The 18,307-nt window shown below is 41.7% G+C and overlaps 75 non-coding genes across 75 annotated transcripts; all 75 read right to left on the reverse strand.

Moving 5' to 3' along the window:
* Window positions 1–222: 222 nt before the first annotated feature.
* Window positions 223–296, reverse strand: trnat-agu (transfer RNA threonine (anticodon AGU)). The gene has a single exon. It is a non-coding gene; the product is annotated as a tRNA-Thr (tRNA).
* Window positions 297–712: 416 nt separating this feature from the next.
* Window positions 713–786, reverse strand: trnam-cau (transfer RNA methionine (anticodon CAU)). The gene has a single exon. It is a non-coding gene; the product is annotated as a tRNA-Met (tRNA).
* Window positions 787–1,036: 250 nt separating this feature from the next.
* On the reverse strand, window positions 1,037–1,110 carry trnat-agu (transfer RNA threonine (anticodon AGU)). The gene has a single exon. It is a non-coding gene; the product is annotated as a tRNA-Thr (tRNA).
* An 89-nt stretch (window positions 1,111–1,199) lies between these two features.
* On the reverse strand, window positions 1,200–1,273 carry trnat-ugu (transfer RNA threonine (anticodon UGU)). The gene has a single exon. It is a non-coding gene; the product is annotated as a tRNA-Thr (tRNA).
* Window positions 1,274–1,361: 88 nt separating this feature from the next.
* trnat-agu (transfer RNA threonine (anticodon AGU)) lies at window positions 1,362–1,435 on the reverse strand. The gene has a single exon. It is a non-coding gene; the product is annotated as a tRNA-Thr (tRNA).
* Window positions 1,436–1,523: 88 nt separating this feature from the next.
* trnat-agu (transfer RNA threonine (anticodon AGU)) lies at window positions 1,524–1,597 on the reverse strand. The gene has a single exon. It is a non-coding gene; the product is annotated as a tRNA-Thr (tRNA).
* Window positions 1,598–2,654: 1,057 nt separating this feature from the next.
* Window positions 2,655–2,728, reverse strand: trnat-agu (transfer RNA threonine (anticodon AGU)). The gene has a single exon. It is a non-coding gene; the product is annotated as a tRNA-Thr (tRNA).
* An 88-nt stretch (window positions 2,729–2,816) lies between these two features.
* On the reverse strand, window positions 2,817–2,890 carry trnat-agu (transfer RNA threonine (anticodon AGU)). Its single transcript has one exon. It is a non-coding gene; the product is annotated as a tRNA-Thr (tRNA).
* An 89-nt stretch (window positions 2,891–2,979) lies between these two features.
* Window positions 2,980–3,053, reverse strand: trnat-cgu (transfer RNA threonine (anticodon CGU)). The gene has a single exon. It is a non-coding gene; the product is annotated as a tRNA-Thr (tRNA).
* An 88-nt stretch (window positions 3,054–3,141) lies between these two features.
* trnat-cgu (transfer RNA threonine (anticodon CGU)) lies at window positions 3,142–3,215 on the reverse strand. Its single transcript has one exon. It is a non-coding gene; the product is annotated as a tRNA-Thr (tRNA).
* An 89-nt stretch (window positions 3,216–3,304) lies between these two features.
* Window positions 3,305–3,378, reverse strand: trnat-ugu (transfer RNA threonine (anticodon UGU)). Its single transcript has one exon. It is a non-coding gene; the product is annotated as a tRNA-Thr (tRNA).
* A 413-nt stretch (window positions 3,379–3,791) lies between these two features.
* trnat-agu (transfer RNA threonine (anticodon AGU)) lies at window positions 3,792–3,865 on the reverse strand. The gene has a single exon. It is a non-coding gene; the product is annotated as a tRNA-Thr (tRNA).
* An 89-nt stretch (window positions 3,866–3,954) lies between these two features.
* Window positions 3,955–4,028, reverse strand: trnat-ugu (transfer RNA threonine (anticodon UGU)). The gene has a single exon. It is a non-coding gene; the product is annotated as a tRNA-Thr (tRNA).
* An 88-nt stretch (window positions 4,029–4,116) lies between these two features.
* trnat-agu (transfer RNA threonine (anticodon AGU)) lies at window positions 4,117–4,190 on the reverse strand. The gene has a single exon. It is a non-coding gene; the product is annotated as a tRNA-Thr (tRNA).
* An 89-nt stretch (window positions 4,191–4,279) lies between these two features.
* trnat-cgu (transfer RNA threonine (anticodon CGU)) lies at window positions 4,280–4,353 on the reverse strand. Its single transcript has one exon. It is a non-coding gene; the product is annotated as a tRNA-Thr (tRNA).
* An 88-nt stretch (window positions 4,354–4,441) lies between these two features.
* trnat-agu (transfer RNA threonine (anticodon AGU)) lies at window positions 4,442–4,515 on the reverse strand. Its single transcript has one exon. It is a non-coding gene; the product is annotated as a tRNA-Thr (tRNA).
* Window positions 4,516–4,758: 243 nt separating this feature from the next.
* On the reverse strand, window positions 4,759–4,832 carry trnat-agu (transfer RNA threonine (anticodon AGU)). The gene has a single exon. It is a non-coding gene; the product is annotated as a tRNA-Thr (tRNA).
* Window positions 4,833–4,920: 88 nt separating this feature from the next.
* On the reverse strand, window positions 4,921–4,994 carry trnat-agu (transfer RNA threonine (anticodon AGU)). Its single transcript has one exon. It is a non-coding gene; the product is annotated as a tRNA-Thr (tRNA).
* A 251-nt stretch (window positions 4,995–5,245) lies between these two features.
* Window positions 5,246–5,319, reverse strand: trnat-agu (transfer RNA threonine (anticodon AGU)). Its single transcript has one exon. It is a non-coding gene; the product is annotated as a tRNA-Thr (tRNA).
* Window positions 5,320–5,408: 89 nt separating this feature from the next.
* On the reverse strand, window positions 5,409–5,482 carry trnat-ugu (transfer RNA threonine (anticodon UGU)). Its single transcript has one exon. It is a non-coding gene; the product is annotated as a tRNA-Thr (tRNA).
* An 88-nt stretch (window positions 5,483–5,570) lies between these two features.
* Window positions 5,571–5,644, reverse strand: trnat-cgu (transfer RNA threonine (anticodon CGU)). The gene has a single exon. It is a non-coding gene; the product is annotated as a tRNA-Thr (tRNA).
* An 89-nt stretch (window positions 5,645–5,733) lies between these two features.
* Window positions 5,734–5,807, reverse strand: trnat-ugu (transfer RNA threonine (anticodon UGU)). Its single transcript has one exon. It is a non-coding gene; the product is annotated as a tRNA-Thr (tRNA).
* A 413-nt stretch (window positions 5,808–6,220) lies between these two features.
* trnat-agu (transfer RNA threonine (anticodon AGU)) lies at window positions 6,221–6,294 on the reverse strand. The gene has a single exon. It is a non-coding gene; the product is annotated as a tRNA-Thr (tRNA).
* Window positions 6,295–6,383: 89 nt separating this feature from the next.
* trnat-ugu (transfer RNA threonine (anticodon UGU)) lies at window positions 6,384–6,457 on the reverse strand. Its single transcript has one exon. It is a non-coding gene; the product is annotated as a tRNA-Thr (tRNA).
* Window positions 6,458–6,545: 88 nt separating this feature from the next.
* trnat-agu (transfer RNA threonine (anticodon AGU)) lies at window positions 6,546–6,619 on the reverse strand. Its single transcript has one exon. It is a non-coding gene; the product is annotated as a tRNA-Thr (tRNA).
* An 89-nt stretch (window positions 6,620–6,708) lies between these two features.
* trnat-cgu (transfer RNA threonine (anticodon CGU)) lies at window positions 6,709–6,782 on the reverse strand. Its single transcript has one exon. It is a non-coding gene; the product is annotated as a tRNA-Thr (tRNA).
* An 88-nt stretch (window positions 6,783–6,870) lies between these two features.
* Window positions 6,871–6,944, reverse strand: trnat-agu (transfer RNA threonine (anticodon AGU)). The gene has a single exon. It is a non-coding gene; the product is annotated as a tRNA-Thr (tRNA).
* Window positions 6,945–7,187: 243 nt separating this feature from the next.
* trnat-agu (transfer RNA threonine (anticodon AGU)) lies at window positions 7,188–7,261 on the reverse strand. Its single transcript has one exon. It is a non-coding gene; the product is annotated as a tRNA-Thr (tRNA).
* Window positions 7,262–7,349: 88 nt separating this feature from the next.
* Window positions 7,350–7,423, reverse strand: trnat-agu (transfer RNA threonine (anticodon AGU)). The gene has a single exon. It is a non-coding gene; the product is annotated as a tRNA-Thr (tRNA).
* A 251-nt stretch (window positions 7,424–7,674) lies between these two features.
* On the reverse strand, window positions 7,675–7,748 carry trnat-agu (transfer RNA threonine (anticodon AGU)). Its single transcript has one exon. It is a non-coding gene; the product is annotated as a tRNA-Thr (tRNA).
* Window positions 7,749–7,837: 89 nt separating this feature from the next.
* trnat-ugu (transfer RNA threonine (anticodon UGU)) lies at window positions 7,838–7,911 on the reverse strand. The gene has a single exon. It is a non-coding gene; the product is annotated as a tRNA-Thr (tRNA).
* An 88-nt stretch (window positions 7,912–7,999) lies between these two features.
* trnat-cgu (transfer RNA threonine (anticodon CGU)) lies at window positions 8,000–8,073 on the reverse strand. The gene has a single exon. It is a non-coding gene; the product is annotated as a tRNA-Thr (tRNA).
* An 89-nt stretch (window positions 8,074–8,162) lies between these two features.
* trnat-ugu (transfer RNA threonine (anticodon UGU)) lies at window positions 8,163–8,236 on the reverse strand. Its single transcript has one exon. It is a non-coding gene; the product is annotated as a tRNA-Thr (tRNA).
* An 88-nt stretch (window positions 8,237–8,324) lies between these two features.
* On the reverse strand, window positions 8,325–8,398 carry trnat-agu (transfer RNA threonine (anticodon AGU)). Its single transcript has one exon. It is a non-coding gene; the product is annotated as a tRNA-Thr (tRNA).
* An 89-nt stretch (window positions 8,399–8,487) lies between these two features.
* trnat-ugu (transfer RNA threonine (anticodon UGU)) lies at window positions 8,488–8,561 on the reverse strand. The gene has a single exon. It is a non-coding gene; the product is annotated as a tRNA-Thr (tRNA).
* Window positions 8,562–8,649: 88 nt separating this feature from the next.
* Window positions 8,650–8,723, reverse strand: trnat-agu (transfer RNA threonine (anticodon AGU)). The gene has a single exon. It is a non-coding gene; the product is annotated as a tRNA-Thr (tRNA).
* An 88-nt stretch (window positions 8,724–8,811) lies between these two features.
* trnat-agu (transfer RNA threonine (anticodon AGU)) lies at window positions 8,812–8,885 on the reverse strand. Its single transcript has one exon. It is a non-coding gene; the product is annotated as a tRNA-Thr (tRNA).
* A 1,056-nt stretch (window positions 8,886–9,941) lies between these two features.
* trnat-agu (transfer RNA threonine (anticodon AGU)) lies at window positions 9,942–10,016 on the reverse strand. The gene has a single exon. It is a non-coding gene; the product is annotated as a tRNA-Thr (tRNA).
* Window positions 10,017–10,266: 250 nt separating this feature from the next.
* On the reverse strand, window positions 10,267–10,340 carry trnat-agu (transfer RNA threonine (anticodon AGU)). Its single transcript has one exon. It is a non-coding gene; the product is annotated as a tRNA-Thr (tRNA).
* A 66-nt stretch (window positions 10,341–10,406) lies between these two features.
* On the reverse strand, window positions 10,407–10,486 carry trnat-ugu (transfer RNA threonine (anticodon UGU)). The gene has a single exon. It is a non-coding gene; the product is annotated as a tRNA-Thr (tRNA).
* Window positions 10,487–10,736: 250 nt separating this feature from the next.
* trnat-cgu (transfer RNA threonine (anticodon CGU)) lies at window positions 10,737–10,810 on the reverse strand. The gene has a single exon. It is a non-coding gene; the product is annotated as a tRNA-Thr (tRNA).
* An 88-nt stretch (window positions 10,811–10,898) lies between these two features.
* On the reverse strand, window positions 10,899–10,972 carry trnat-ugu (transfer RNA threonine (anticodon UGU)). The gene has a single exon. It is a non-coding gene; the product is annotated as a tRNA-Thr (tRNA).
* An 88-nt stretch (window positions 10,973–11,060) lies between these two features.
* trnat-agu (transfer RNA threonine (anticodon AGU)) lies at window positions 11,061–11,134 on the reverse strand. The gene has a single exon. It is a non-coding gene; the product is annotated as a tRNA-Thr (tRNA).
* Window positions 11,135–11,223: 89 nt separating this feature from the next.
* trnat-ugu (transfer RNA threonine (anticodon UGU)) lies at window positions 11,224–11,297 on the reverse strand. The gene has a single exon. It is a non-coding gene; the product is annotated as a tRNA-Thr (tRNA).
* An 88-nt stretch (window positions 11,298–11,385) lies between these two features.
* Window positions 11,386–11,459, reverse strand: trnat-agu (transfer RNA threonine (anticodon AGU)). Its single transcript has one exon. It is a non-coding gene; the product is annotated as a tRNA-Thr (tRNA).
* An 89-nt stretch (window positions 11,460–11,548) lies between these two features.
* Window positions 11,549–11,622, reverse strand: trnat-ugu (transfer RNA threonine (anticodon UGU)). The gene has a single exon. It is a non-coding gene; the product is annotated as a tRNA-Thr (tRNA).
* An 88-nt stretch (window positions 11,623–11,710) lies between these two features.
* On the reverse strand, window positions 11,711–11,784 carry trnat-agu (transfer RNA threonine (anticodon AGU)). Its single transcript has one exon. It is a non-coding gene; the product is annotated as a tRNA-Thr (tRNA).
* An 81-nt stretch (window positions 11,785–11,865) lies between these two features.
* Window positions 11,866–11,939, reverse strand: trnat-cgu (transfer RNA threonine (anticodon CGU)). Its single transcript has one exon. It is a non-coding gene; the product is annotated as a tRNA-Thr (tRNA).
* Window positions 11,940–12,027: 88 nt separating this feature from the next.
* Window positions 12,028–12,101, reverse strand: trnat-agu (transfer RNA threonine (anticodon AGU)). Its single transcript has one exon. It is a non-coding gene; the product is annotated as a tRNA-Thr (tRNA).
* An 88-nt stretch (window positions 12,102–12,189) lies between these two features.
* trnat-agu (transfer RNA threonine (anticodon AGU)) lies at window positions 12,190–12,263 on the reverse strand. Its single transcript has one exon. It is a non-coding gene; the product is annotated as a tRNA-Thr (tRNA).
* A 72-nt stretch (window positions 12,264–12,335) lies between these two features.
* On the reverse strand, window positions 12,336–12,409 carry trnat-ugu (transfer RNA threonine (anticodon UGU)). The gene has a single exon. It is a non-coding gene; the product is annotated as a tRNA-Thr (tRNA).
* Window positions 12,410–12,498: 89 nt separating this feature from the next.
* On the reverse strand, window positions 12,499–12,572 carry trnat-cgu (transfer RNA threonine (anticodon CGU)). Its single transcript has one exon. It is a non-coding gene; the product is annotated as a tRNA-Thr (tRNA).
* Window positions 12,573–12,660: 88 nt separating this feature from the next.
* trnat-agu (transfer RNA threonine (anticodon AGU)) lies at window positions 12,661–12,734 on the reverse strand. The gene has a single exon. It is a non-coding gene; the product is annotated as a tRNA-Thr (tRNA).
* An 88-nt stretch (window positions 12,735–12,822) lies between these two features.
* trnat-agu (transfer RNA threonine (anticodon AGU)) lies at window positions 12,823–12,896 on the reverse strand. The gene has a single exon. It is a non-coding gene; the product is annotated as a tRNA-Thr (tRNA).
* A 251-nt stretch (window positions 12,897–13,147) lies between these two features.
* trnat-agu (transfer RNA threonine (anticodon AGU)) lies at window positions 13,148–13,221 on the reverse strand. The gene has a single exon. It is a non-coding gene; the product is annotated as a tRNA-Thr (tRNA).
* Window positions 13,222–13,310: 89 nt separating this feature from the next.
* Window positions 13,311–13,384, reverse strand: trnat-ugu (transfer RNA threonine (anticodon UGU)). Its single transcript has one exon. It is a non-coding gene; the product is annotated as a tRNA-Thr (tRNA).
* Window positions 13,385–13,472: 88 nt separating this feature from the next.
* Window positions 13,473–13,546, reverse strand: trnat-cgu (transfer RNA threonine (anticodon CGU)). Its single transcript has one exon. It is a non-coding gene; the product is annotated as a tRNA-Thr (tRNA).
* Window positions 13,547–13,960: 414 nt separating this feature from the next.
* trnat-agu (transfer RNA threonine (anticodon AGU)) lies at window positions 13,961–14,034 on the reverse strand. The gene has a single exon. It is a non-coding gene; the product is annotated as a tRNA-Thr (tRNA).
* Window positions 14,035–14,123: 89 nt separating this feature from the next.
* Window positions 14,124–14,197, reverse strand: trnat-ugu (transfer RNA threonine (anticodon UGU)). The gene has a single exon. It is a non-coding gene; the product is annotated as a tRNA-Thr (tRNA).
* Window positions 14,198–14,285: 88 nt separating this feature from the next.
* trnat-agu (transfer RNA threonine (anticodon AGU)) lies at window positions 14,286–14,359 on the reverse strand. Its single transcript has one exon. It is a non-coding gene; the product is annotated as a tRNA-Thr (tRNA).
* An 89-nt stretch (window positions 14,360–14,448) lies between these two features.
* Window positions 14,449–14,522, reverse strand: trnat-cgu (transfer RNA threonine (anticodon CGU)). The gene has a single exon. It is a non-coding gene; the product is annotated as a tRNA-Thr (tRNA).
* An 88-nt stretch (window positions 14,523–14,610) lies between these two features.
* On the reverse strand, window positions 14,611–14,684 carry trnat-agu (transfer RNA threonine (anticodon AGU)). Its single transcript has one exon. It is a non-coding gene; the product is annotated as a tRNA-Thr (tRNA).
* Window positions 14,685–14,927: 243 nt separating this feature from the next.
* On the reverse strand, window positions 14,928–15,001 carry trnat-agu (transfer RNA threonine (anticodon AGU)). The gene has a single exon. It is a non-coding gene; the product is annotated as a tRNA-Thr (tRNA).
* Window positions 15,002–15,089: 88 nt separating this feature from the next.
* On the reverse strand, window positions 15,090–15,163 carry trnat-agu (transfer RNA threonine (anticodon AGU)). The gene has a single exon. It is a non-coding gene; the product is annotated as a tRNA-Thr (tRNA).
* Window positions 15,164–15,414: 251 nt separating this feature from the next.
* On the reverse strand, window positions 15,415–15,488 carry trnat-agu (transfer RNA threonine (anticodon AGU)). The gene has a single exon. It is a non-coding gene; the product is annotated as a tRNA-Thr (tRNA).
* Window positions 15,489–15,577: 89 nt separating this feature from the next.
* Window positions 15,578–15,651, reverse strand: trnat-ugu (transfer RNA threonine (anticodon UGU)). Its single transcript has one exon. It is a non-coding gene; the product is annotated as a tRNA-Thr (tRNA).
* An 88-nt stretch (window positions 15,652–15,739) lies between these two features.
* Window positions 15,740–15,813, reverse strand: trnat-cgu (transfer RNA threonine (anticodon CGU)). Its single transcript has one exon. It is a non-coding gene; the product is annotated as a tRNA-Thr (tRNA).
* An 89-nt stretch (window positions 15,814–15,902) lies between these two features.
* trnat-ugu (transfer RNA threonine (anticodon UGU)) lies at window positions 15,903–15,976 on the reverse strand. Its single transcript has one exon. It is a non-coding gene; the product is annotated as a tRNA-Thr (tRNA).
* Window positions 15,977–16,064: 88 nt separating this feature from the next.
* trnat-agu (transfer RNA threonine (anticodon AGU)) lies at window positions 16,065–16,138 on the reverse strand. Its single transcript has one exon. It is a non-coding gene; the product is annotated as a tRNA-Thr (tRNA).
* An 89-nt stretch (window positions 16,139–16,227) lies between these two features.
* trnat-ugu (transfer RNA threonine (anticodon UGU)) lies at window positions 16,228–16,301 on the reverse strand. The gene has a single exon. It is a non-coding gene; the product is annotated as a tRNA-Thr (tRNA).
* Window positions 16,302–16,389: 88 nt separating this feature from the next.
* trnat-agu (transfer RNA threonine (anticodon AGU)) lies at window positions 16,390–16,463 on the reverse strand. The gene has a single exon. It is a non-coding gene; the product is annotated as a tRNA-Thr (tRNA).
* Window positions 16,464–16,551: 88 nt separating this feature from the next.
* trnat-agu (transfer RNA threonine (anticodon AGU)) lies at window positions 16,552–16,625 on the reverse strand. Its single transcript has one exon. It is a non-coding gene; the product is annotated as a tRNA-Thr (tRNA).
* A 1,056-nt stretch (window positions 16,626–17,681) lies between these two features.
* Window positions 17,682–17,756, reverse strand: trnat-agu (transfer RNA threonine (anticodon AGU)). The gene has a single exon. It is a non-coding gene; the product is annotated as a tRNA-Thr (tRNA).
* Window positions 17,757–18,006: 250 nt separating this feature from the next.
* Window positions 18,007–18,080, reverse strand: trnat-agu (transfer RNA threonine (anticodon AGU)). The gene has a single exon. It is a non-coding gene; the product is annotated as a tRNA-Thr (tRNA).
* A 66-nt stretch (window positions 18,081–18,146) lies between these two features.
* trnat-ugu (transfer RNA threonine (anticodon UGU)) lies at window positions 18,147–18,226 on the reverse strand. Its single transcript has one exon. It is a non-coding gene; the product is annotated as a tRNA-Thr (tRNA).
* Between the last annotated feature and the right edge of the window lie 81 nt (window positions 18,227–18,307).

Genomic DNA, 18,307 nt, shown 5'->3' on the forward strand with positions numbered 1-18,307 from the left:
TTGCAGGTGTTGCAACTCAAAGTAATGAGCAGCCTGCACTGGCCAGCTTGTGGTGCATTATGGGACTTGCAGTATTTTAGGCAAAATCCAGTGAGCTGATCTGATGAGGAGCTGAAATGAAACTTGAAAAATGGCAAAATTGGGGAGTTCCACCGTTTTGTCTTAACACCGTTGTTTTCTCAAATATAAGAGCAAGAAGTTGAAGTCAACACTACCCAGGAGAGGCACTGCTGGGATTTGAACCCAGGATCTCCTGTATACTAGACAGGCACTTTGCCCAACTAAGCCACAGCACCTCTGTGACTACTTCTTCCAAAAATGTTGAACCTTCGTTCATATTCACAAATATTAAATCATAAAGTTGAATTCAACACTGTTTTGACACACAGGCACTGCTGGGATTTGAACACTGGATCTCCTGTTTACTGGACAGGCACTTTGACCAACTAAGCCACAGCACCTCTGTGAAGATCTGTTTCAAAATTGTTAAATCGTCGTTAATTTTCGCCAATATGAGAGCAAAAAGCTGAAGTCAACAATACCCTGGAGAGGCACTGCTGGGATTTGAACCCAGGAACTCCTGCTTACGAAACAGGGACTTTCACCAATTAAGCCACAGCGCGTTTATGACTACTTTTTAAAAAAATGTTGAACCTTCGTTCAAATTCACAAACATGAAATAATAAAGTCAAATCTTACACTGCTTTAACACAGGCACTGCTGGGATTTGAACCCAGAATCTCCTGTTAATGAAACAGGCACTTTGACTAACTAAGCCACAGTGCCTCTGTGAAGATCTGTTTCAAAAATGTTAAACCATCGTTAATTTTCTCCAATATGAGAGCAAAGAGTTTAAGTCAACACTACCCTGGAGAAGCACTGCTGGGATTTGAACACAGAATCTCCTGTTTACTAGACAGGCACTTTGACCAACTAAGGCAAAGCACCTCTGTGAGGGGCTGTTTCAAAAATGTTAAACTGTCTTTCATTTTCTCTAACATGAGAGCAAAAAGTTGAAGTCAACACTGCCCTGTAGAGGCACTGCTGGGATTTGAACCCAGGATCTCCTGTTTACTAGACAGGCACTTTGACCAACTAAGCTACAGCGCCTCTGTGACTACTTTTTCCAAAAATGTTGAACCTTCGTTCATATTCACAAATATGAAATAATAAAGTTGAATCCTACACTGCTTTAACACAAGCACTGCTGGGATTTGAACCCAGGATCTCCTGTTTACAAGACAGGCACTTTGACCAACTAAGCCACAGCGCCTCTGTGAAGGTCTGTTTCAAAATTATAAAACCGTCATTAATTTTCTCCAATATGAGAGCAAAATGTTGAAGTCAACACTGCCTTGTAGAGGCACTGCTGGGATTTGAACCCAGGATCTCCTGTTTACTAGACAGGCACTTTGACCAACTAAGCCACAGCGCCTCTGTGAAGGTCTGTTTCAAAATTATAAAACCGTCATTAATTTTCTCCAATATGAGAGCAAAATGTTGAAGTCAACACTGCCTTGTAGAGGCACTGCTGGGATTTGAACCCAGGATCTCCTGTTTACTAGACAGGCACTTTGACCAACTAAGCCACAGCGCCTCTGTGACTACCTTTTCCAAAAAAGTTGAACCTTCGTTCATATTCACAAATATGAAATCATAAAGTTCAATCTGTGGTGAAGTGGGACCTCTGCTCGCAGGAGGCCGCGGACCTCTCGCTCTTTCGTTGTTGTTTGAGCAACGAAGTCACGCTAAGAAAAATCAGCTGGATCCGGCTTACGATGAAAAAGTATTTATAATTCACAAATGCTAAAAGACAACTGAAACTGAATTACACTGTCGACAGTAAGGAATCGCGAAACCGAGTTCAAAGACTCTCCCCCCCACCGGCCTACAAATGCCAGTTTACAGTAAAGAGGATCGCCAAGAACTGAACAACATCTCTCCGAACAATGTTTTTATACCCAAAAGTCAGTAGTTTACTTTCAAAAGTCCATTATCAGCTTTGTGATTGGCTGGAATCCGATTGTCTCCTCCTGTCCTCGGACAATGCTCTCCATTGGTCTAAGTGATCCGCATAATGTCTGAATAGTGTCCTCTGGTCCGACCTGTCCTCCTCCTCATAAAACTGCATGTACCCGATCCCCACGCTTTCTTAGGGCTGTCTTCATCTACATCTCTGTTTGATCAATACATCTCCTTCCCCCACTGTTAACACCCCACATTCCTGAAGTCAGCTCACCAAACTCATCTCATTATCATACAGTTGTTTTCGGATCTGAAAAGCCCGTCTCAAAGGTCTCTCTCTTTCCCTCAAAACATTCAGTAACTGTATTTTATAGTTTGATACATAGAATGATTATACTTTTATGATTTAACACTTTTCCAAACAAACATGTTATAACATTATATCCACCACGAGGAGTGATTATTAAACACACTAACATTGCTTTTTAACATTAAATTCTTCACAAATCCTACACTGCTTTGACACAGGAACTGCTGGGATTTGAACCCAGGATCTCCTGTTTACTAGACAGGCACTTTGACCAAATAAGCCACAGCGCCTCTGTGACTACTTTTTCCAAAAATGTTGAACCTTTGTTCATATTCACAAATATGAAATAATAAAGTTGAATCCTGCACTGCTTTACCACAGGCACTGCTGGGATTTGAACCCAGGATCTCCTGTTTACTAGACAGGCACTTTGACCAACTAAGCCACAGCGCCTCTGTGAAGGTCTGTTTCAAAATTGTAAAACCGTCATTAATTTTCTCCAATATGAGATCAAAAAGTTGAAGTCAACACTGCCCTGTAGAGGCACTGCTGGGATTTGAACCCAGGATCTCCTGTTTACTAGACAGGCACTTTGACCAACTAAGCCACAGGGCCTCTGTGAATACCTTTTCCAAAAAAGTTGAACCTTCGTTCATATTCACAAATATGAAATAATAAAGTTCAATCCTACATTGATTTGACATAGGCACTGCTGGGATTTGAACCCAGGATCTCCTGTTTACGAAACAGGCACTTTGACCAACTAAGCCACAGCGCCTCTGTGAAGGTCTGTTTCAAAATTATAAAACCGTCATTAATTTTCTCCAATATGAGAGCAAAAGGTTAAAGTCAACCCTACACTGGAGAGGCACTGCTGGGATTTGAACCCAGGATTTCCTGTTTACGAGACAGGCACTTTGACCAACTAAGCCACAGCGCCTCTGTGACTACTTTTTCCAAAAATGTTGAACCTTCGTTCATATTCACAAATATGAAATCATAAAGTTGAATCATACATTGCTTTAACACAGGCACTGCTGGGATTTGAACCCAGGATCTCCTGTTTACAAGACAGGCACTTTGACCAACTAAGCCACAGCGCCTCAGTGAAGGTGTGTTTAAAAATTGTAAAACCGTCTTTCATTTTCTCCAATATGAGAGCAAAAAGTTGAAGTCAACACTGCCCTGTAGAGGCACTGCTGGGATTTGAACCCAGGAGCTCCTGTTTACTAGACAGGAACTTTGACAAACTAAGCCACAGCACCTCTGTGACTACTTTTTCCAAAAATGTTGAACTTTCGTTCATTTTCACAAATATGAAATCATAAAGTTCAATCCTACACTGCTTTGACACAGGAACTGCTGAGATTTGAACCTAGGATCTCCTGTTTACAAGACAGGCACTTTGACCAACTAAGACACAGCACCTCTGTGAAGGGCTGTTTCAAAAATGTTAAACTGACTTTCATTTTTTCCAATATGAGAGCAAAAAGTTGAAGTCAACACTGCCCTGGAGAGGCACTGCTGAGATTTGAACCCAGGATCTCCTGTTTACTAGACAGGCACTTTGACCAACTAAGCCACAGCGCCTCTGTGACTACTTTTTCCAAAAATGTTGAACCTTCGTTCATATTCACAAATATGAAATAATAAAGTTGAATCCTGCACTGCTTTACCACAGGCACTGCTGGGAATTGAACCCAGGATCTCCTGTTTACAAGACAGGCACTTTGACCAACTGAGCCACAGCGCCTCTGTGAAGGTCTGTTTCAAAATTGTAAAACCGTCATTAATTTTCTCCAATATGAGATCAAAAAGTTGAAGTCAACACTGCCCTGTAGAGGCACTGCTGGGATTTGAACCAAGGATCTCCAGTTTACTAGACAGGCACTTTGACCAACTAAGCCACAGCGCCTCTGTGACTGCCTTTTCCAAAAAAGTTGAACCTTCGTTCATATTCACAAATATGAAATAATAAAGTTGAATCCTACACTGATTTGACATAGGCACTGCTGGGATTTGAACCCAGGATCTGCTGTTTACGAAACAGGCACTTTGACCAACTAAACCACAGCGCCTCAGTGAAGGTTTGTTTCAAAATCGTTAAACCATCGTTCATTTTCTCCAATATTAGAGCAAAAAGTTGAAGTCAACCCTACCCTGGAGAGGCACTGCTGGGATTTGAACCTAGGATCTCCTGTTTACTAGACAGGCACTTTCACCAACTAAGCCACAGCGCCTCTATAACTATATTTTCCAAAAATGTTGAACCTTCGTTCATATTCACAAATATGAAATTGAATCCTACACTGATTTGACATAGGCACTGCTGGGATTTGAACCCAGGATCTCCTGGTTACTGAACAGGCACTTTGACCAACTAAGCCACAGCGCCTCTTTGGAGGTTTGTTTCAAAATCGTTAAACTGTCGTTCATTTTCTCCAATATGAGAGCAAAAAGTTGAAGTCAACACTACCCTGGAGAGGCACTGCTGGGATTTGAACCTAGGATCTCCTGTTTACTAGACAGGCACTTTGACCAACTAAGCCACAGCACCGCTGTGAAGGTCTGTTTCAAAATTGTAAAACCGTCGTTAATTTTCTCCAATATGAGAGCAAAAAGTAGAAGTCAACACCACCCAGGAAAGGCACTGCTGGGATTTGAACCCAGGATCTCCGGTTTACTAGACAGGCACTTTGACCAACTAAGCCACAGCACCTCTGTGACTACTTTTTCCAAAAATGTTGAACCTTCGTTAATTTTCACAAATATGAAATCATAAAGTTCAATCCTACACTGCTTTGACACATGCACTGCTCGGATTTGAACCCAGGATCTCCTGTTTACAAGACAGGCACTTTGACCAACTAAGGCAAAGCACCTCTGTGAGGGGCTGTTTCAAAAATGTTAAACTGTCTTTCATTTTCTCCAATATGAGAGCAAAAAGTTGAAGTCAACACTGCCCTGGAGAGGCACTGCTGGGATTTGAACCCAGGATCTCCTGTTTACTAGACAGGCACTTTGACCAACTAAGCCACAGCGCCTCTGTGACTACTTTTTCCAAAAATGTTGAACCTTCGTTCATATTCACAAATATGAAATGATAAAGCTGAATCCTACACTGCTTTAACACAAGCACTGCTGTTGTTTGAACCCAGGATCTCCTGTTTACAAGACAGGCACTTTGACCAACTAAGCCACAGCGCCTCTGCGAAGGTCTGTTTCAAAATTATAAAACCATCATTCATTTTCTCCAATATGAGAGCAAAAAGTTAAAGTCAACCCTACCCTGGAGAGGCACTGCTGGGATTTGAACCCAAGATTTCCTGTTTACGAGACAGGCACTTTGACCAACTAAGTCACAGTGCCTCTGTGACTACTTTTTCCAAAAATGTTGAACCTTCGTTCATATTCACAAATATGAAATCATAAAGTTGAATCATACATTGCTTTAACACAGGCACTGCTGGGATTTGAACCCAGGATCTCCTGTTTACAAGACAGGCACTTTGACCAACTAAGCCACAGCGCCTCAGTGAAGGTGTGTTTAAAAATTGTAAAACCGTCTTTCATTTTCTCCAATATGAGAGCAAAAAGTTGAAGTCAACACTGCCCTGTAGAGGCACTGCTGGGATTTGAACCCAGGAGCTCCTGTTTACTAGACAGGAACTTTGACAAACTAAGCCACAGCACCTCTGTGACTACTTTTTCCAAAAATGTTGAACTTTCGTTCATTTTCACAAATATGAAATCATAAAGTTCAATCCTACACTGCTTTGACACAGGAACTGCTGAGATTTGAACCTAGGATCTCCTGTTTACAAGACAGGCACTTTGACCAACTAAGACACAGCACCTCTGTGAAGGGCTGTTTCAAAAATGTTAAACTGACTTTCATTTTTTCCAATATGAGAGCAAAAAGTTGAAGTCAACACTGCCCTGGAGAGGCACTGCTGAGATTTGAACCCAGGATCTCCTGTTTACTAGACAGGCACTTTGACCAACTAAGCCACAGCGCCTCTGTGACTACTTTTTCCAAAAATGTTGAACCTTCGTTCATATTCACAAATATGAAATAATAAAGTTGAATCCTGCACTGCTTTACCACAGGCACTGCTGGGAATTGAACCCAGGATCTCCTGTTTACAAGACAGGCACTTTGACCAACTGAGCCACAGCGCCTCTGTGAAGGTCTGTTTCAAAATTGTAAAACCGTCATTAATTTTCTCCAATATGAGATCAAAAAGTTGAAGTCAACACTGCCCTGTAGAGGCACTGCTGGGATTTGAACCAAGGATCTCCAGTTTACTAGACAGGCACTTTGACCAACTAAGCCACAGCGCCTCTGTGACTGCCTTTTCCAAAAAAGTTGAACCTTCGTTCATATTCACAAATATGAAATAATAAAGTTGAATCCTACACTGATTTGACATAGGCACTGCTGGGATTTGAACCCAGGATCTGCTGTTTACGAAACAGGCACTTTGACCAACTAAACCACAGCGCCTCAGTGAAGGTTTGTTTCAAAATCGTTAAACCATCGTTCATTTTCTCCAATATTAGAGCAAAAAGTTGAAGTCAACCCTACCCTGGAGAGGCACTGCTGGGATTTGAACCTAGGATCTCCTGTTTACTAGACAGGCACTTTCACCAACTAAGCCACAGCGCCTCTATAACTATATTTTCCAAAAATGTTGAACCTTCGTTCATATTCACAAATATGAAATTGAATCCTACACTGATTTGACATAGGCACTGCTGGGATTTGAACCCAGGATCTCCTGGTTACTGAACAGGCACTTTGACCAACTAAGCCACAGCGCCTCTTTGGAGGTTTGTTTCAAAATCGTTAAACTGTCGTTCATTTTCTCCAATATGAGAGCAAAAAGTTGAAGTCAACACTACCCTGGAGAGGCACTGCTGGGATTTGAACCTAGGATCTCCTGTTTACTAGACAGGCACTTTGACCAACTAAGCCACAGCACCGCTGTGAAGGTCTGTTTCAAAATTGTAAAACCGTCGTTAATTTTCTCCAATATGAGAGCAAAAAGTAGAAGTCAACACCACCCAGGAAAGGCACTGCTGGGATTTGAACCCAGGATCTCCGGTTTACTAGACAGGCACTTTGACCAACTAAGCCACAGCACCTCTGTGACTACTTTTTCCAAAAATGTTGAACCTTCGTTAATTTTCACAAATATGAAATCATAAAGTTCAATCCTACACTGCTTTGACACATGCACTGCTCGGATTTGAACCCAGGATCTCCTGTTTACAAGACAGGCACTTTGACCAACTAAGGCAAAGCACCTCTGTGAGGGGCTGTTTCAAAAATGTTAAACTGTCTTTCATTTTCTCCAATATGAGAGCAAAAAGTTGAAGTCAACACTGCCCTGGAGAGGCACTGCTGGGATTTGAACCCAGGATCTCCTGTTTACTAGACAGGCACTTTGACCAACTAAGCCACAGCGCCTCTGTGACTACTTTTTCCAAAAATGTTGAACCTTCGTTCATATTCACAAATATGAAATGATAAAGCTGAATCCTACACTGCTTTAACACAAGCACTGCTGTTGTTTGAACCCAGGATCTCCTGTTTACAAGACAGGCACTTTGACCAACTAAGCCACAGCGCCTCTGCGAAGGTCTGTTTCAAAATTATAAAACCATCATTCATTTTCTCCAATATGAGAGCAAAAAGTTAAAGTCAACCCTACCCTGGAGAGGCACTGCTGGGATTTGAACCCAAGATTTCCTGTTTACGAGACAGGCACTTTGACCAACTAAGTCACAGTGCCTCTGTGACTACTTTTTCCAAAAATGTTGAACCTTCGTTCATATTCACAAATATGAAATCATAAAGTTGAATCATACACTGCTTTAACACAGGCACTGCTGGGATTTGAACCCAGGATCTCCTGTTTACAAGAGAGGCACTTTGACCAACTAAGCCACAGCGCCTCAGTGAAGGTGTGTTTAAAAATTGTAAAACCGTCTTTCATTTTCTCCAATATGAGAGCAAAAAGTTGAAGTCAACACTGCCCTGTAGAGGCACTGCTGGGATTTGAACCGAGAATCTCCTGTTTACTAGACAGGCACTTTGACCAACTAAGCTACAGCGCCTCTGTGACTACTTTTTCCAAAAATGTTGAACCTTCGTTCATATTCACAAATATGAAATAATAAAGTTGAATCCTACACTGCTTTAACACAAGCACTGCTGGGATTTGAACCCAGGATCTCCTGTTTACAAGACAGGCACTTTGACCAACTAAGCCACAGCGCCTCTGTGAAGGTCTGTTTCAAAATTATAAAACCGTCATTAATTTTCTCCAATATGAGAGCAAAATGTTGAAGTCAACACTGCCTTGTAGAGGCACTGCTGGGATTTGAACCCAGGATCTCCTGTTTACTAGACAGGCACTTTGACCAACTAAGCCACAGCGCCTCTGTGAAGGTCTGTTTCAAAATTATAAAACCGTCATTAATTTTCTCCAATATGAGAGCAAAATGTTGAAGTCAACACTGCCTTGTAGAGGCACTGCTGGGATTTGAACCCAGGATCTCCTGTTTACTAGACAGGCACTTTGACCAACTAAGCCACAGCGCCTCTGTGACTACCTTCTCCAAAAAAGTTGAACCTTCGTTCATATTCACAAATATGAAATCATAAAGTTCAATCTGTGGTGAAGTGGGACCTCTGCTCGCAGGAGGCCGCGGACCTCTCGCTCTTTCGTTGTTGTTTGAGCAACGAAGTCACGCTAAGAAAAATCAGCTGGATCCGGCTTACGATGAAAAAGTATTTATAATTCACAAATGCTAAAAGACAACTGAAACTGAATTACACTGTCGACAGTAAGGAATCGCGAAACCGAGTTCAAAGACTCTCCCCCCCACCGGCCTACAAATGCCAGTTTACAGTAAAGAGGATCGCCAAGAACTGAACAACATCTCTCCGAACAATGTTTTTATACCCAAAAGTCAGTAGTTTACTTTCAAAAGTCCATTATCAGCTTTGTGATTGGCTGGAATCCGATTGTCTCCTCCTGTCCTCGGACAATGCTCTCCATTGGTCTAAGTGATCCGCATAATGTCTGAATAGTGTCCTCTGGTCCGACCTGTCCTCCTCCTCATAAAACTGCATGTACCCGATCCCCACGCTTTCTTAGGGCTGTCTTCATCTACATCTCTGTTTGATCAATACATCTCCTTCCCCCACTGTTAACACCCCACATTCCTGAAGTCAGCTCACCAAACTCATCTCATTATCATACAGTTGTTTTCGGATCTGAAAAGCCCGTCTCAAAGGTCTCTCTCTTTCCCTCAAAACATTCAGTAACTGTATTTTATAGTTTGATACATAGAATGATTATACTTTTATGATTTAACACTTTTCCAAACAAACATGTTATAACATTATATCCACCACGAGGAGTGATTATTAAACAACTAACATTGCTTTTTAACATTAAATTCTTCACAAATCCTACACTGCTTTGACACAGGAACTGCTGGGATTTGAACCCAGGATCTCCTGTTTACTAGACAGGCACTTTGACCAAATAAGCCACAGCGCCAATGTGACTACTTTTTCCAAAAATGTTGAACCTTTGTTCATATTCACAAATATGAAATAATAAAGTTGAATCCTGCACTGCTTTACCACAAGCACTGCTGGGATTTGAACCCAGGATCTCCTGTTTACTAGACAGGCACTTTGACCAACTAAGCCACAGCGTCTCTATAGCTACATTTTCCAAAAATGTTGAACCTTCGTTCATATTCACAAATATGAAATCATAAAGTTCAAACCTACACTGCTTTGACACAGGAATTGCTGAGATTTGAACCCAGGATCTCCTGTTTACAAGACAGGTACTTTGACCAACTAAGACACAGCACCTCTGTGAAGGGCTGTTTCAAAAATGTTAAACTGACTTTCATTTTTTCCAATATGACAGCAAAAAGTTGAAGTCAACACTGCCCTGGAGAGGCACTGCTGGGATTTGAACCCAGGATCTCCTGTTTACTAGACAGGCACTTTGACCAACTAAGCCACAGCACCTCTGTGACTGCTTTTTCCAAAAATGTTGAACCTTCGTTCATATTCACAAATATGAAATAGTAAAGTTGAATCCTGCACTGCTGGGATTTGAACCCAGGATCTCCTGTTTACAAGACAGGCACTTTGACCAACTAAGCCACAGAACCTCAGTGAAGGTTTGTTTCAAAATCGTTAAACGTCGTTCATTTTCTCCAATATGAGAGCAAAAAGTTGAAGTCAACACTACCCTGTAGATGAACTGCTGGGATTTGAACCCAGGATCTCCTGTTTACTAGACAGGCACTTTGACCAACTAAGCCACAGCGCCTCTGTGACTACCTTTCCCAAAAAAGTTGAACCTTCGCTGATATTCACAAATATGAAATAATAAAGTTGAATCCTACACTGATTTGACATAGGCACTGCTGGGATTTGAACCCAGGATCTCCTGTTTACGAAACAGGCACTTTGACCAACTAAGCCACAGCGCCTCAGTGAAGGTTTGTTTCAAAATCGTTAAACCGTCGTTCATTTTCTCCAATATGAGAGCAAAAAGTAGAAGTCAACACTGCCCTGTAGAGGCACTGCTGGGATTTGAACCCAGGATCTCCTGTTTACAAAACAGGCACTTTGACCAACTAAGCCACAGCGCCTCTGTGAAGGTTTGTTTCAAAATCGTTAAACTGTCGGTCATTTTCTCCAGTATGAGAGCAAAAAGTTGAAGTCAACACTGCCCTGTAGAGGCACTGCTGGGATTTGAACCCAGGATCTCCTGTTTACTAGACAGGCACTTTGACCAACTAAGCCACAGCGCCTCTGTGACTACTTTTTCTAAAAATGTTGAATCTTCCTTCATATTCACAAATATGAAATAATAAAGCTGAATCCTACACTGCTTTAACACAAGCACTGCTGGGATTTAAACCCAGGATCTCCTGTTTACAAGACAGGCACTTTGACCAACTAAGCCACAGCGCCTCTGTAAAGGTCTGTTTCAAAATTATAAAACCGTCATTAATTTTCTCCAATATGAGAGCAAAAAGTTGAAGTCAACATTGCCCTGTAGAGGCACTGCTGGGATTTGAATCCAGGATCTCCTGTTTACTAGACAGGCACTTTGACCAACTAAGCCACAGCGCCTCTGTGACTACTTTTTCTAAAAATGTTGAACCTTCGTTCATATTCACAAATATGAAATCATAAAGTTGAATTCTACAATGCTTTAACAAAGGCACTGCTGGGATTTGAACCCAGGATCTCCTGTTTACAAGACAGGCACTTTGACCAACTAAGCCACAGCGCCTCTGTGAAGGTCTGTTTCAAAATTGTAAAACCGTCATTAATTTTCTCCAATATGAGATCAAAAAGTTGAAGTCAACACTGCCCTGTAGAGACACTGCTGGGATTTGAACCCAGGATCTCCTGTTTACTAGACAGGCACTTTGACCAACTAAGCCACAGCGCCTCTGTGACTACCTTTTCCAAAAAAGTTGAACCTTCGTTCATATTCACAAATATGAAATTAAATCCTACACTGATTTGACATAGGCACTGCTGGGATTTGAACCCAGGATCTCCTGTTTACGAAACAGGCACTTTGACCAACTAAGCCACAGCGCCTCTGTGGAGGTTTGTTTCAAAATCGTTAAACTGTCGTTCATTTTCTCCAATATGAGAGCAAAAAGTTAAAGTCAACACCACCCTGGAGAGGCACTGCTGGGATTTGAACCTAGGATCTCCTGTTTACTAGACAGGCACTTTGACCAACTAAGCCACAGCACCGCTGTGTAGGTCTGTTTCAAAATTGTAAAACCGTCGTTAATTTTCTCCAATATGAGAGCAAAAATTAGAAGTCTACACCACCCTGGAGAGGCACTGCTGGGATTTGAACACAGGATCTCCTGTTTACTAGACAGGCACTTTGACCAACTAAGCCACAGCACCTCTGTGACTGCTTTTTCCAAAAATGTTGAACCTTCGTTCATATTCACAAATATGAAATAGTAAAGTTGAATCCTGCACTGCTGGGATCTGAACCCAGGATCTCCTGTTTACAAGACAGGCACTTTGACCAACTAAGCCACAGCGCCTCTGTGACTACCTTTTCCAAAAAAGTTGAACCTTCGCTCATATTCACAAATATGAAATAATAAAGTTGAATCCTACACTGATTTGACATAGGCACTGCTGAGATTTGAACCCAGGATCTTCTGTTTACGAAACAGGCACTTTGACCAACTAAGCCACAGCGCCTCTGTGGAGGTTTGTTTCAAAATCGTTAAACTGTCGTTCATTTTCTCCAATATGAGAGCAAAAAGTTGAAGTCAACACTACCCTGGAGAGGCACTGCTGGGATTTGAACCTAGGATCTCCTGTTTACTAGACAGGCACTTTGACCAACTAAGCCACAGCACCGCTGTGAAGGTCTGTTTCAAAATTGTAAAACCGTCGTTAATTTTCTCCAATATGAGAGCAAAAAGTAGAAGTCTACACCACCCAGGAAAGGCACTGCTGGGATTTGAACCCAGGATCTCCTGTTTACTAGACAGGCACTTTGACCAACTAAGCCACAGCACCTCTGTGACTACTTTTTCCAAAGATGTTGAACCTTCGTTCATTTTCACAAATATGAAATCATAAAGTTCAATCCTACACTGCTTTCACATATGCACTGCTCGGATTTGAATCCAGGATCTCCTGTTTACAAGACAGGCACTTTGACCAACTAAGGCAAAGCACCTCTGTGAGGGGCTGTTTCAAAAATGTTAAACTGTTTTTCATTTTCTCCAATATGAGAGCAAAAAGTTGAAGTCAACACTGCCCTGGAGAGGCACTGCTGGGATTTGAACCCAGGATCTCCTGTTTACTAGACAGGCACTTTGACCAACTAAGCCGCAGCGCCTCTGTGACTACTTTTTCCAAAAATGTTGAACCTTCGTTCATATTCACAAATATGAAATAATAAAGCTGAATCCTACACTGCTTTAACACAAGCACTGCTGGGATTTGAACCCAGGATCTCCTGTTTACAAGACAGGCACTTTGACCAACTAAGCCACAGCGCCTCTGTGAAGGTCTGTTTCAAAATTATAAAACCATCATTAATTTTCTCCAATATGAGAGCAAAAGGTTAAAGTCAACCCTATCCTGGAGAGGCACTGCTGGGATTTGAACCCAGGATTTCCTGTTTACGAGACAGGCACTTTGACCAACTAAGCCACAGCGCCTCTGTGACTACTTTTTCCAAAAATGTTGAACCTTCGTTCGTATTCACAAATATGAAATCATAAAGTTGAATCATACACTACTTTAACACAGGCACTGCTGGGATTTGAACCCAGGATCTCCTGTTTACTAGACAGGAACTTTGACAAACTAAGCCACAGCACCTCTGTGACTACTTTTTCCAAAAATGTTGAACTTTCGTTCATTTTCACAAATATGAAATCATAAAGTTCAATCCTACACTGCTTTGACACAGGAACTGCTGAGATTTGAACCTAGGATCTCCTGTTTACAAGACAGGCACTTTGACCAACTAAGACACAGCACCTCTGTGAAGGGCTGTTTCAAAAATGTTAAACTGACTTTCATTTTTTCCAATATGAGAGCAAAAAGTTGAAGTCAACACTGCCCTGGAGAGGCACTGCTGAGATTTGAACCCAGGATCTCCTGTTTACTAGACAGGCACTTTGACCAACTAAGCCACAGCGCCTCTGTGACTACTTTTTCCAAAAATGTTGAACCTTCGTTCATATTCACAAATATGAAATAATAAAGTTGAATCCTGCACTGCTTTACCACAGGCACTGCTGGGAATTGAACCCAGGATCTCCTGTTTACAAGACAGGCACTTTGACCAACTGAGCCACAGCGCCTCTGTGAAGGTCTGTTTCAAAATTGTAAAACCGTCATTAATTTTCTCCAATATGAGATCAAAAAGTTGAAGTCAACACTGCCCTGTAGAGGCACTGCTGGGATTTGAACCAAGGATCTCCAGTTTACTAGACAGGCACTTTGACCAACTAAGCCACAGCGCCTCTGTGACTGCCTTTTCCAAAAAAGTTGAACCTTCGTTCATATTCACAAATATGAAATAATAAAGTTGAATCCTACACTGATTTGACATAGGCACTGCTGGGATTTGAACCCAGGATCTGCTGTTTACGAAACAGGCACTTTGACCAACTAAACCACAGCGCCTCAGTGAAGGTTTGTTTCAAAATCGTTAAACCATCGTTCATTTTCTCCAATATTAGAGCAAAAAGTTGAAGTCAACCCTACCCTGGAGAGGCACTGCTGGGATTTGAACCTAGGATCTCCTGTTTACTAGACAGGCACTTTCACCAACTAAGCCACAGCGCCTCTATAACTATATTTTCCAAAAATGTTGAACCTTCGTTCATATTCACAAATATGAAATTGAATCCTACACTGATTTGACATAGGCACTGCTGGGATTTGAACCCAGGATCTCCTGGTTACTGAACAGGCACTTTGACCAACTAAGCCACAGCGCCTCTTTGGAGGTTTGTTTCAAAATCGTTAAACTGTCGTTCATTTTCTCCAATATGAGAGCAAAAAGTTGAAGTCAACACTACCCTGGAGAGGCACTGCTGGGATTTGAACCTAGGATCTCCTGTTTACTAGACAGGCACTTTGACCAACTAAGCCACAGCACCGCTGTGAAGGTCTGTTTCAAAATTGTAAAACCGTCGTTAATTTTCTCCAATATGAGAGCAAAAAGTAGAAGTCAACACCACCCAGGAAAGGCACTGCTGGGATTTGAACCCAGGATCTCCGGTTTACTAGACAGGCACTTTGACCAACTAAGCCACAGCACCTCTGTGACTACTTTTTCCAAAAATGTTGAACCTTCGTTAATTTTCACAAATATGAAATCATAAAGTTCAATCCTACACTGCTTTGACACATGCACTGCTCGGATTTGAACCCAGGATCTCCTGTTTACAAGACAGGCACTTTGACCAACTAAGGCAAAGCACCTCTGTGAGGGGCTGTTTCAAAAATGTTAAACTGTCTTTCATTTTCTCCAATATGAGAGCAAAAAGTTGAAGTCAACACTGCCCTGGAGAGGCACTGCTGGGATTTGAACCCAGGATCTCCTGTTTACTAGACAGGCACTTTGACCAACTAAGCCACAGCGCCTCTGTGACTACTTTTTCCAAAAATGTTGAACCTTCGTTCATATTCACAAATATGAAATGATAAAGCTGAATCCTACACTGCTTTAACACAAGCACTGCTGTTGTTTGAACCCAGGATCTCCTGTTTACAAGACAGGCACTTTGACCAACTAAGCCACAGCGCCTCTGCGAAGGTCTGTTTCAAAATTATAAAACCATCATTCATTTTCTCCAATATGAGAGCAAAAAGTTAAAGTCAACCCTACCCTGGAGAGGCACTGCTGGGATTTGAACCCAAGATTTCCTGTTTACGAGACAGGCACTTTGACCAACTAAGTCACAGTGCCTCTGTGACTACTTTTTCCAAAAATGTTGAACCTTCGTTCATATTCACAAATATGAAATCATAAAGTTGAATCATACACTGCTTTAACACAGGCACTGCTGGGATTTGAACCCAGGATCTCCTGTTTACAAGAGAGGCACTTTGACCAACTAAGCCACAGCGCCTCAGTGAAGGTGTGTTTAAAAATTGTAAAACCGTCTTTCATTTTCTCCAATATGAGAGCAAAAAGTTGAAGTCAACACTGCCCTGTAGAGGCACTGCTGGGATTTGAACCGAGAATCTCCTGTTTACTAGACAGGCACTTTGACCAACTAAGCTACAGCGCCTCTGTGACTACTTTTTCCAAAAATGTTGAACCTTCGTTCATATTCACAAATATGAAATAATAAAGTTGAATCCTACACTGCTTTAACACAAGCACTGCTGGGATTTGAACCCAGGATCTCCTGTTTACAAGACAGGCACTTTGACCAACTAAGCCACAGCGCCTCTGTGAAGGTCTGTTTCAAAATTATAAAACCGTCATTAATTTTCTCCAATATGAGAGCAAAATGTTGAAGTCAACACTGCCTTGTAGAGGCACTGCTGGGATTTGAACCCAGGATCTCCTGTTTACTAGACAGGCACTTTGACCAACTAAGCCACAGCGCCTCTGTGAAGGTCTGTTTCAAAATTATAAAACCGTCATTAATTTTCTCCAATATGAGAGCAAAATGTTGAAGTCAACACTGCCTTGTAGAGGCACTGCTGGGATTTGAACCCAGGATCTCCTGTTTACTAGACAGGCACTTTGACCAACTAAGCCACAGCGCCTCTGTGACTACCTTCTCCAAAAAAGTTGAACCTTCGTTCATATTCACAAATATGAAATCATAAAGTTCAATCTGTGGTGAAGTGGGACCTCTGCTCGCAGGAGGCCGCGGACCTCTCGCTCTTTCGTTGTTGTTTGAGCAACGAAGTCACGCTAAGAAAAATCAGCTGGATCCGGCTTACGATGAAAAAGTATTTATAATTCACAAATGCTAAAAGACAACTGAAACTGAATTACACTGTCGACAGTAAGGAATCGCGAAACCGAGTTCAAAGACTCTCCCCCCCACCGGCCTACAAATGCCAGTTTACAGTAAAGAGGATCGCCAAGAACTGAACAACATCTCTCCGAACAATGTTTTTATACCCAAAAGTCAGTAGTTTACTTTCAAAAGTCCATTATCAGCTTTGTGATTGGCTGGAATCCGATTGTCTCCTCCTGTCCTCGGACAATGCTCTCCATTGGTCTAAGTGATCCGCATAATGTCTGAATAGTGTCCTCTGGTCCGACCTGTCCTCCTCCTCATAAAACTGCATGTACCCGATCCCCACGCTTTCTTAGGGCTGTCTTCATCTACATCTCTGTTTGATCAATACATCTCCTTCCCCCACTGTTAACACCCCACATTCCTGAAGTCAGCTCACCAAACTCATCTCATTATCATACAGTTGTTTTCGGATCTGAAAAGCCCGTCTCAAAGGTCTCTCTCTTTCCCTCAAAACATTCAGTAACTGTATTTTATAGTTTGATACATAGAATGATTATACTTTTATGATTTAACACTTTTCCAAACAAACATGTTATAACATTATATCCACCACGAGGAGTGATTATTAAACAACTAACATTGCTTTTTAACATTAAATTCTTCACAAATCCTACACTGCTTTGACACAGGAACTGCTGGGATTTGAACCCAGGATCTCCTGTTTACTAGACAGGCACTTTGACCAAATAAGCCACAGCGCCAATGTGACTACTTTTTCCAAAAATGTTGAACCTTTGTTCATATTCACAAATATGAAATAATAAAGTTGAATCCTGCACTGCTTTACCACAAGCACTGCTGGGATTTGAACCCAGGATCTCCTGTTTACTAGACAGGCACTTTGACCAACTAAGCCACAGCGTCTCTATAGCTACATTTTCCAAAAATGTTGAACCTTCGTTCATATTCACAAATATGAAATCATAAAGTTCAAACCTACACTGCTTTGACACAGGAATTGCTGAGATTTGAACCCAGGATCTCCTGTTTACAAGACAGGTACTTTGACCAACTAAGACACAGCACCTCTGTGAAGGGCTGTTTCAAAAATGTTAAACTGACTTTCATTTTTTCCAATATGACAGCAAAAAGTTGAAGTCAACACTGCCCTGGAGAGGCACTGCTGGGATTTGAACCCAGGATCTCCTGTTTACTAGACAGGCACTTTGACCAACTAAGCCACAGCACCTCTGTGACTGCTTTTTCCAAAAATGTTGAACCTTCGTTCATATTCACAAATATGAAATAGTAAAGTTGAATCCTGCACTGCTGGGATTTGAACCCAGGATCTCCTGTTTACAAGACAGGCACTTTGACCAACTAAGCCACAGAACCTCAGTGAAGGTTTGTTTCAAAATCGTTAAACGTCGTTCATTTTCTCCAATATGAGAGCAAAAAGTTGAAGTCAACACTACC

This window comes from Cebidichthys violaceus, unplaced genomic scaffold (assembly GCF_023349555.1).
Source record: "Cebidichthys violaceus isolate CVI_PGR_0920_01 unplaced genomic scaffold, fCebVio1.0.p SCAF_64, whole genome shotgun sequence".
Lineage (NCBI taxonomy): Eukaryota > Metazoa > Chordata > Actinopteri > Perciformes > Stichaeidae > Cebidichthys > Cebidichthys violaceus.